The sequence below is a fragment of the Scleropages formosus genome, chromosome 13 (genome assembly GCF_900964775.1).
Source record: "Scleropages formosus chromosome 13, fSclFor1.1, whole genome shotgun sequence".
NCBI lineage: Eukaryota > Metazoa > Chordata > Actinopteri > Osteoglossiformes > Osteoglossidae > Scleropages > Scleropages formosus.
Genome location: NC_041818.1, coordinates 29592754 through 29601835, shown reverse-complemented (window position 1 = coordinate 29601835; position 9082 = coordinate 29592754). Strand labels below are relative to the sequence as shown.

Below are 9082 nucleotides of genomic sequence, written 5' to 3'. Positions count from 1 at the left end.
CCCCCTATGTTTATGGGCCACAGTAATCTGTGCTGGGATCCGGATTGTCTCCACACTCCACGCATTACTGACATCACATGGGATTAATGTGGTCCTGCACTGTGCACGCAGTGGACGGGTTCTTAGGAGCAGATGTGGTCCCCAGCAGCCCCCAGGGAACTGACATTTACCCTTGTGTGAGGTGGGCCTGAGGACGGGGGGAGACACCATCAACATCCCCTGAGTCCCTGGACTTAAAACCACAGAAGTGCTGCAAGCTGAGCCATATCTTACATGAGCACTGACCACTGGTCTGGATGGTCTGTGACCGTCATTTCTTAAATACACAACGGGGGCAGCTGGTAGCGTAGTGGTCAGGGCTGCTGCTTGTGCACCCAAAGATCACAAGTTTGAATTACACCTCCAGGTGTAGTACCCTTGAGTAAGGTATTTACCCTAAATTGGTTGTGTAAAGGGGGGGGGTGCGGTGGCGCGGTGGCGCGGTGGCTTGGACCGGGTCCTGCTCTCCGGTGGGTCTGGGGTTCGAGTCCCGCTTGGGGTGCCTTGTGACGGACTGGCGTCCCTTCCTGGGTGTGTCCCCTCCCCCTCCAGCCTTATGCCCTGTGTTGCCAGGTTAGGCTCCGGCTCCCTGAGACCCCGTATGGGACAAGTGATTCAGACAGTGTGTGTGTGTGTGTGTAAAGTTACTCAGCTGTATAAATGAGTAAATAACTGTAGGTAGTTTAACATTGTAAGTCACTTTGGAGAAAAATGAAATGAATTAGTGTAAATTTGGAGACTGCTGGAAATAAGGAGAACAAACCTCAGTGCACTGTGAGCCTATGAATGCAGAGGGGTCAAGCAGAGTTCATGAAGAGTGTGCATGTTACTATATGATTGTGAGCAGAAGTGACCAGACCAATACTCTCTATCCACAGACATCCAGGAGTACTATGAGCTGACTGTGCTGGATACCCAGGGTGAGGGAAGGACACATACATCGCTGCTGGTAGGTCTCAGTGGTGACACTCCTACTCGTCCTGCTGAGGTCCAGTGCTTCACTGTTTTCTATCGCTTCATATCTTTCAGTAAATGTATCAGTGTTATCCATCAATTAGTATATGTCAGTTTATGTGTCAATATTGTCTATTTGTTAATATCTAACAGTTAACGTATCAGTGTTATAAATCAGTCAGTACATGTCAGTTAATGTATCTGTGTTATCTATCAGCGGTGTCTTTGGTGACCTTTGACACGAAGGCCTCTCTCTTTGGAAGGGTCCAGAGCACAGAGCTTGAGGTGGTGCTACAAAGAGCCTCTGCCGTGTTCTCGGCCGCCGAGGTGCGGCACGGCATTGCGTGTGCTCACGTGTGCTGTGAAAGCTGAGCACTTTGGCTGTGATCAGTGGCTAATGTGCGTGCTGGACGTCCAGCCATGAGCCCAGCTGCCGACTGCTTATACAGTGTGTTTGCCCTGCTCTCGATGCAAACCCTCCGGTTGATGCACCCGAACAGTCTCACCTGCGGCTCTCGGTTGGTCAATCAGGTAAAAAGCCAGTTTTCCTTGTAAAAAGTAAGAGTGAAATACATTAAAATCATACTGACCAGTGAAGCTACCATGTCAATGTTACATACAAAACACTGAGCACATAACTAAGCGAAAACTAATTCTTTTGGTTTTTAAATGAGTGACTTTTATAAATGAATGAGAAATTTCCACTCTGGAACTTTAATTCTGTGTACATTAATGACTGCATTACTGCCTAAATAATCACGCAAACAGTCGGTGAACCAGCCGGCACAGCGAGTAGCGTGCGGTCTGACAGCGCGTCGGTGGTGCGAGAGGCCGTGGGTCCTCCCGCAGTCCAAAGGCATGCTGTCCAGGTCTCCCCATAGTGTGTAAGTTACAGGGAGTTTGTGTGTTCCACTAATGTATGGGTGAGTGACCCATTGCAAGCAGTGTGTCTAGCAGTGAAAGTCTTTTGGTGCTCTGGTTTCCACCCACAGTCCAAAGGCATGCTGTCCAGGTCTCCCCATAGTGTGTAAGTTACAGGGAGTTTGTGTGTTCCACTAATGTATGGGTGAGTGACCCATTGCAAGCAGTGTGTCTAGCAGTGAAAGTCTTTTGGTGCTCTGGTTTCCACCCACAGTCCAAAGGCATGCTGTCCAGGTCTCCCCATAGTGTGTAAGTTACAGGGAGTTTGTGTGTTCCACTGATGTATGGATGAGTGACCCATTGTAAGTAGTGTATCTAGCAGTGTAAGTCACCTTGGTGAATAAGGTGTGTGGGCTGATAGTAACACTACATAGAGTTCATTGGAAGTCACTCTGAAGAAAAGTGTTTGCCAAATAAATAAATAAATGTAAATGTAAGCTGGTTCAGCTGTGGTTGGAGGATGCCACGATCAGCAGGTGCCTTCCAGTAGGGGGCAGTAGAACTCCGTAACGGTCAGGTCTGCCTGGGTTTACGCCTCTCCCTTTTCTCTGTAGAAACACTTATCTACTGTATTTCACACCGTTATGATCTTCTGTGCCGCGCGGTCGATCGACACAATCGCCCCAGCCGTGGATGCCTCACTTTCACGTCTTGGCCGCTTGGTGAAAGACCGAATGCTTTTCGGTGCAACTATCCATAGAGTCGCTTTGAGTCGACGGCACCTAACAACAACAACATGAACTTCTGTGAGCGAGGCAGCACGGCACACTGGTGGTTGAGGACATGGACTAAACCAGAAGGTTCTCAGCTCAAGTCCTGCCAGGGGCAACATGGTAGAGGGATCAGGAAGGGCTCAACAGTATTTCTACTGAGCAGTCCTCTTCAAGAATCAGCTGAATAAATACATGCAAATCTAATGCAGTCTCATTATCTCCATGATCATATCCTGCAGCCTTTGTTGGCCTGTGGGGGGGTCTGCAGCTCCACTGCCCCTCCCTGTGGGAGAGGTGTGTGTTTATCATTTACAAGGCTTTTGTGCTGCATCATTGCTCTTAGCTTCCAGGAGCAGTGTGAGGTGCTTGAGGGGGCAGTCAGCTCACACTGCATGCACGCACGCACACACACGCACACACGCGCGCACACACACACACACACACATACACACACACACACACACACACACACACACACACACACACACACACTGCTGATGGTGCAATAAAGATTCACACACTACGCCCCCCCCCCCCGATGGTGTGGCCACAGTCTTAAAGAGAGACTGCGTGGTTCTTAAACCTTCACACATGTCCAGGTAAACATGTGAGTAGTAAAGAATAAACTAAGGTAAAGGTTTGGGAATGAAAACAAATGACAATAAGCAATAAGATCAAATGACAAGAGCACATGTGAGTTTCCTAAGAGGAGGTTGAAATGAAGAATCCTCCTCTGTGAGACTCGTGTCCCCGACGGTCTCCTGTCTGAGTACCTGGATGCCGGGGGATGGAGTGGGGGTGTATCTCACCCTCTGTCTTTCTGTCCCTTCTCACGTCTGATGTTTTCACCTCTGTATCTGTTTCTCTCTCACATCTGATCTTTAAACAGATGAGAGGGTTCAACCTTCCTCCTGCACCCCCACCCCAACCCCAACACCCCCAACTGATAAACTGACCACTGAGCTCTTCTCTGCCAGTAAGATTAAGGGCCAAACAGCAGTTGAGTGTGGAACAATGATGTTACAGAGATATTGACAAGACACACACACACACACACACACACACACACACACACAAACAGACAACACACAGATGCAGACGATGAGACACAAGCTGAATGTTACACAGACACAGACACACACTGCTTTGCAGCGACTTGCCTGCACTGCAGAATCCACTTGGCAACAGCCCTTTCCATCTCCACGGCAACAGCCATTGCTAAGGCAACAGCTGCACGATGCCATGGCAGCGGAACCTTCGTTTCACACACACACACACACACACAACCCCCCACATCCTTTTTTCATGTTCTAACGTGTTCTATCACTTTGTGCCATGATGAGAAACACAGAAACACACAAACATCTTGTCTAGCGGCTCCTTCCTCGCCGTACATCCACACAGCTGTGTTTTTGATATATTTCCACTTTTTCCGGCACATCCTCCCTCGCCCTCTCTCGCTCTCCCTCGCTCTCCCTCGCTCTCCCTTGCTCTGCCTCGCTCTGCCTCGCTCTCCCTTGCCCATCGGCTCTGTGCCGGTCCCCCGCGCTCTCACACTCCCTTGGCCGCTCTCTCTCTCTCCCGTCCTGCAGGGCCTCGGGAGAGAGGCTCATCCCCTTGCTCCGTCCCTTCCTCTTGTCATCAGCACCGCTGTGGTCATCCTTGTCCTGCCCTCGTCCAGAGGTTCCCTCAGTGCCGCTGTGCGTCTGCGTCCCTCTCGTCTCCACCTGCTGCAGACAGGCGTGCCGCTCACTCTCCTCTGCTCGCTCTTCCCTCCGCAGCCAGCCTTTCTTTTATACTGCTCCCTCTCTCCGCCCCCCCCAACCCCTTTGTCACTCTCTCTCGCTCTCTCCCTCACTTCACGTCTCCCTCCTCCTTCCTCTCGGCTCCTGCCTCCGTCAGTCCGAAAAGAGAGAAAATCGGAAGGAGCGAGGGGAAGGGATTGGCAGGACGACGGCGCGAGCGAGGGGAAGGCTGGGGAGGGTTTGGGGTTTAACCTTCTTTCCTGGGGGGTCGAGAGAGAATTCCACCTGTTCGTGTTCAGTACCATGGACTGTCTCTGCATTGTGACCACCAAGGTAAGCGGGGCTGCGACCGCTCTGGGATGGACGTTCAGACGTGTGTGTTGGGATCCAGAGGGAAAGGCAACGCTCGCCTCTTTGGCCTTTCGCTCTCTCCACGTCTCGCTCTCCCCGTGTCTCGGCCGCCGTCAGGCTTCAGCCCTGCTCTTGCTCTGCTTTGTCTTCACGATGCGCTCAACGTGTTCTGGCTTTTGTCCGTGGCGAATGTGTGCCGCGCGCCTCCTTGGGTGGTCCTGGCCTCTCCTCTGCCGGCCCGCTCGCCGGCACCGTGGAGACGGCACAGGATGCCTGAGATGGAGCACCTCGCACCTTGCGCCTCGGACGGGAGGTGCGAAGGGGAGTGGAGCGCCGGGCTGCGCTCAAGAGACGTGTTGTGCCAAGAGCTCTGAGGAGGATCTCCATGGTGCTCTCAGCCTGCTAATCTGCGGCACATGAATAGCAATGGAACTATGCAGTAATGTGCTAATGATCATGAAAACGGTTGCATTACGAAGGGGTTCTCGGTGCTGGTGGAGCCTGTTTATGTAACGCTCATGGTAGGACTGGCGTCGGAGGCCCAGACACACGTTTCTCTTCCACAGAACCTCCTGGGCTCTGGTTGCCGCTCGCTGGGCCGACCGCGGGAGCTGGTGAACGAGCTTCGTCTTCCACACCTTTGGGTGGAACAAGGAGACTGTGGGAGAGATGCTGTGCGGTTGCCGTGTGAAGACGTGTTACTGGCTGTTGCAGGTCTGTTTGACTGAGAGGCACCTGACACCTGGTCATCGTGCGGCGTGTTAACGTGGCCGAGCGTCACAGTCCGATGTGATGTGACAGAGCGGCACGAGTGGATTTCTCCAGGATCACTTATTCCTTCTTGGCTTCTCAACCATCATCATATATTTCAAGCCTCCGAACATCAGTAAGAGTGCAGCACTGCTGGAAAGACCCTCAGGATTCAGTGCTGTTTCACTGGATGGTGTGTTGTAAAGAGGCATTTCACACACTGTCTCTCTCTCGCTCTCTCTCTCTCTCTCTCACACACACACACACACACACACACACACACACACACACACACACACGAGTATACCTGCCTTTTCAGTTGTACCTTCTAGAATCTCTTATCAAACTCGGTATTTCTCAGGGGACGGGACCTCAAACTGTCCCGTTTAACATTTTGCTGCTCGATCGATATTCTGCGCTGTGGCTGATGAACACGCCCCGGTATGTTGTAGAGCACCATCAGCGACATTCTGAAACCTTCAGCCTGGGCTCCCGTTCTTTGACATCTCTGAGGTCAGTCTCTTTCTTGCCCTTCTCAGGTTTAATCCAACAATTCTGTGATGTGATGTGTCATTCTTGCAGTTTCTCGGTGACGTGTGTTATACTGTCTGTCGGTGACGTGGAACAGTTAGTGCCATTCGCATTTGCTCGTCTACTTATGTTAACTACACTTGTGCTGAAGTGCTACAGTTATGCGTTCAGAGGGAAAACCCTGAAACACAGTGATTACCTTCCACGCTGTGTTGGCTCCTTCTTCACTCTTTCTAGGTGCTTTATTGGTTCCTTGTTGATTTTTTGTTGTTTCTTATCGGATTTCTGTTGGATCCTTATTTCATCCTTGTTGGTTCTTCGATGGCTCCCTGTTGCTTCTTTGTCAGTACCTTTTGTGATCTGTTTTGTTCCTTGTTGGTTCTTGACTCTTAATCTGGATTTCTGCACCTTTCCACTGGGTTTCAATCGGTGCCATTATCCACCTCAGTTTCTTGATTGTTGACTCTTTCTCCAGATGCTTGAGTGACAATGTTGAGCAGCAAGAAAGTCATGTGCCCTTTGCAAACATTAGTAAACATCTAGCCTACTGATTCAGTGCAAACAATCGGTGAAACATAAAGTGCACCTTGTATAGATTCCACGAACAGTTTCCAAATTTGCAGTTCTTCAGAGCAATGAAGATGTCTCGTTTTGACTAAGTGCCTTTGAAATAGTATGTTGAGCTAAAGGTATGCGATTCACCGGCAAAGCTGCTCCACACAACCTTCGACAACAGCATGAAACTCTTTACCACCCTTTGCTTCAGTGAGGAACAAGAATGTGTTTTGACCTGTCCAGGGTGTGCTCTACCTTACGCCCTGTACTTTCGGGAGAGGCTCCAGACCATGCAACCCTGCATTTCATAAGTGCTTCTTGACAATGGATGAATGGATGAATGCACAAACATACTAATTAAAATCGTCTTTGTATATGTGTCATCAGGGAGAGAGACCTGCTATATTTTGGCAAATCAGGCTGTTCTGCTGATTTCTGGGATTTTATATCTATGCATGAGTGTATGAATTAATTCATCATCTGCCACGATTGAGTCTTCATGTGTCATTCTGTATTCCAGCCATTGCTCAAGCAGTGGTCGGCCTCTTCCACAGAGCCTGGGCAGGAAGTGAGGTTCATTCGGGTTCCAGTCTTGTTCTTACGACCTGTGTTATAAGAACAGCAGGGCCCTCCTCCTGTCTCTCCTCCATCCCATAATGATGTTTGTCAGCGGCGCGAAAGAAGGGCTTTTCTTTTAGCCCATGTCCAGATTTCAAGATAAAAAGACAAGTGGCTGAACGACCAGACTGATCACAACAAGAAGGATGTTATTTTGGTGGAAAAGCATGAGCAGGATAAATTCTGGACCTGCGTACTTGGCGCTGATGATTATAATTCTGGAGTAGAACAGTCGTGTGTCAACATGTGTGATGGCCATGCACGACAACACGGAAACTAAACAATGGTCAGAAGTCTCTGAATCCAGAGGCTGACAAATAACTGTTTGCTGGACAGCAGAAGCACCTCGACTTCCCGAGGTGGAATCGCCTTCACCTTCACCTGCGCGGGCAGAGGAAGGAGGTGCTGCCAATCATCCCTTTGCACACGGTCCAGCGGAGACGTGTGGCTCTCACAGCCTCACAGTCCCCGCATGTGGAATGAGCCGCTGTTTCAAGCTCTCCCTCCCTCCCTCTGGAGCAGGACTGCGAGGAGGAGGGAGACGCCTCATGAATCGTGACGTTCTCGTTGAAGAAGCGTTGACTTCTGTGTGACCTGAGGAGTGTGGGATTGCACACCTCCCTCTTACTGCCTTCCTACTCGTCGAGTCCATCTCTATTCTGTCTTCTGCTCACACTTTTGTGACGGATGGGTGAATCGACAGAGAGGTGGATATTCTGTGTCTGCTGTGTAGCCTTGATCTTGGCCTCCACACAGAACCAGAAGACTGACTCTCTGGTGATGAGTTTTCATCATGTCCCTCAGAGGGCCATGGACCTGTGGACTACATTGTGTCTCTCTCTGCCTCCCTCCTTGCTCCTCTTTTCTCTTCATCAGCTCTTTGATTCCTATGTTCCCCTTTCCTTTGCTCCTCTCTGGACTTCTGCTTCTCCAAAGTGCCGATCCTCCCTCCCTCTCCCCTCCTTCTAATTAAAATCTTTCCTCCAGAGACTATTTTATTTTACTTAATAAGGGTGGGAAGACCCCAGAGACCTGGGCCTGATCTCCTTCCCCAGGCTCTCCCCTGTTTTACATTTCACTCCAAGCTCCCGTTGAGATCGAGAGCCACCGACTTGGTGCTCAGATACACTGATGGCGTTGGTTGCTGTAGGCAGATGAGCAAACATGAATAATTATGATAATGACAGTGGCCCCAGTGTGGATATGTGCAAACACCTCATATGTTGCAGCGTGTCCCTCTGTAAAAACTGAATATACATCCTAATACTGGCTTTATGTCAAGGCGTGTTAGGCTCGGTCAGCTGGTCGGTGAAAGGTGACAGAATGTAACCCCAAACCAGCACTAGGGTTCCAGTCGTGACCCATCCTGCTCAGCAGGTCACTGTGACGGGACACGCCGACGACGCTGGGACATGGGGACGAGGGGACTGGGGAGCATTGCCATGCTCCACAGAACACCCACTGGACATATTGTCCACTGTCTGAGATTTAAACTTGGCACCTGCTCCCTTCTGTCCATCAAGCTGCTGATCACCTGGTGGGTGGAGTCAATCTAATGCCTCTTTGTCTATTGCTCCTGCACAGTGCACGTGGGATGCATGGTGTGTCTCCAGGTGTGCTGTGCAGCTGCTGGTGTGTGGGCCTAGGTGTCCATGGATGCTCTGCAGTGTGTTTGTGTGGGAGGGCAGCATCTCCCACTTCCCACAGGTACCAAGTGAGCCTGATGTGGAACAGCCAGTTGCCTTGGCCCTCTGGCAGCATGATAAACTGAGCTGAAGGACCCACAGCAGCTGCACGTTCCACTCCTATGACCGTAACCAGTGACTTATGAGGGGGGTGGCACTGTTGCTGGCTGCTGCCCGTCTGCCATCCGTCTGCCTGGGGGGGGGGGGGGGGGGGGGGTGT

At 50.8% G+C, this 9082-nt stretch overlaps 1 pseudogene; it reads left to right on the top strand.

Moving 5' to 3' along the window:
- Positions 1 to 951: 951 nt before the first annotated feature.
- The window catches only part of LOC108923194 (disks large homolog 4-like), a 34089-nt pseudogene continuing 25958 nt past the window's right edge, over positions 952 to 9082 (top strand).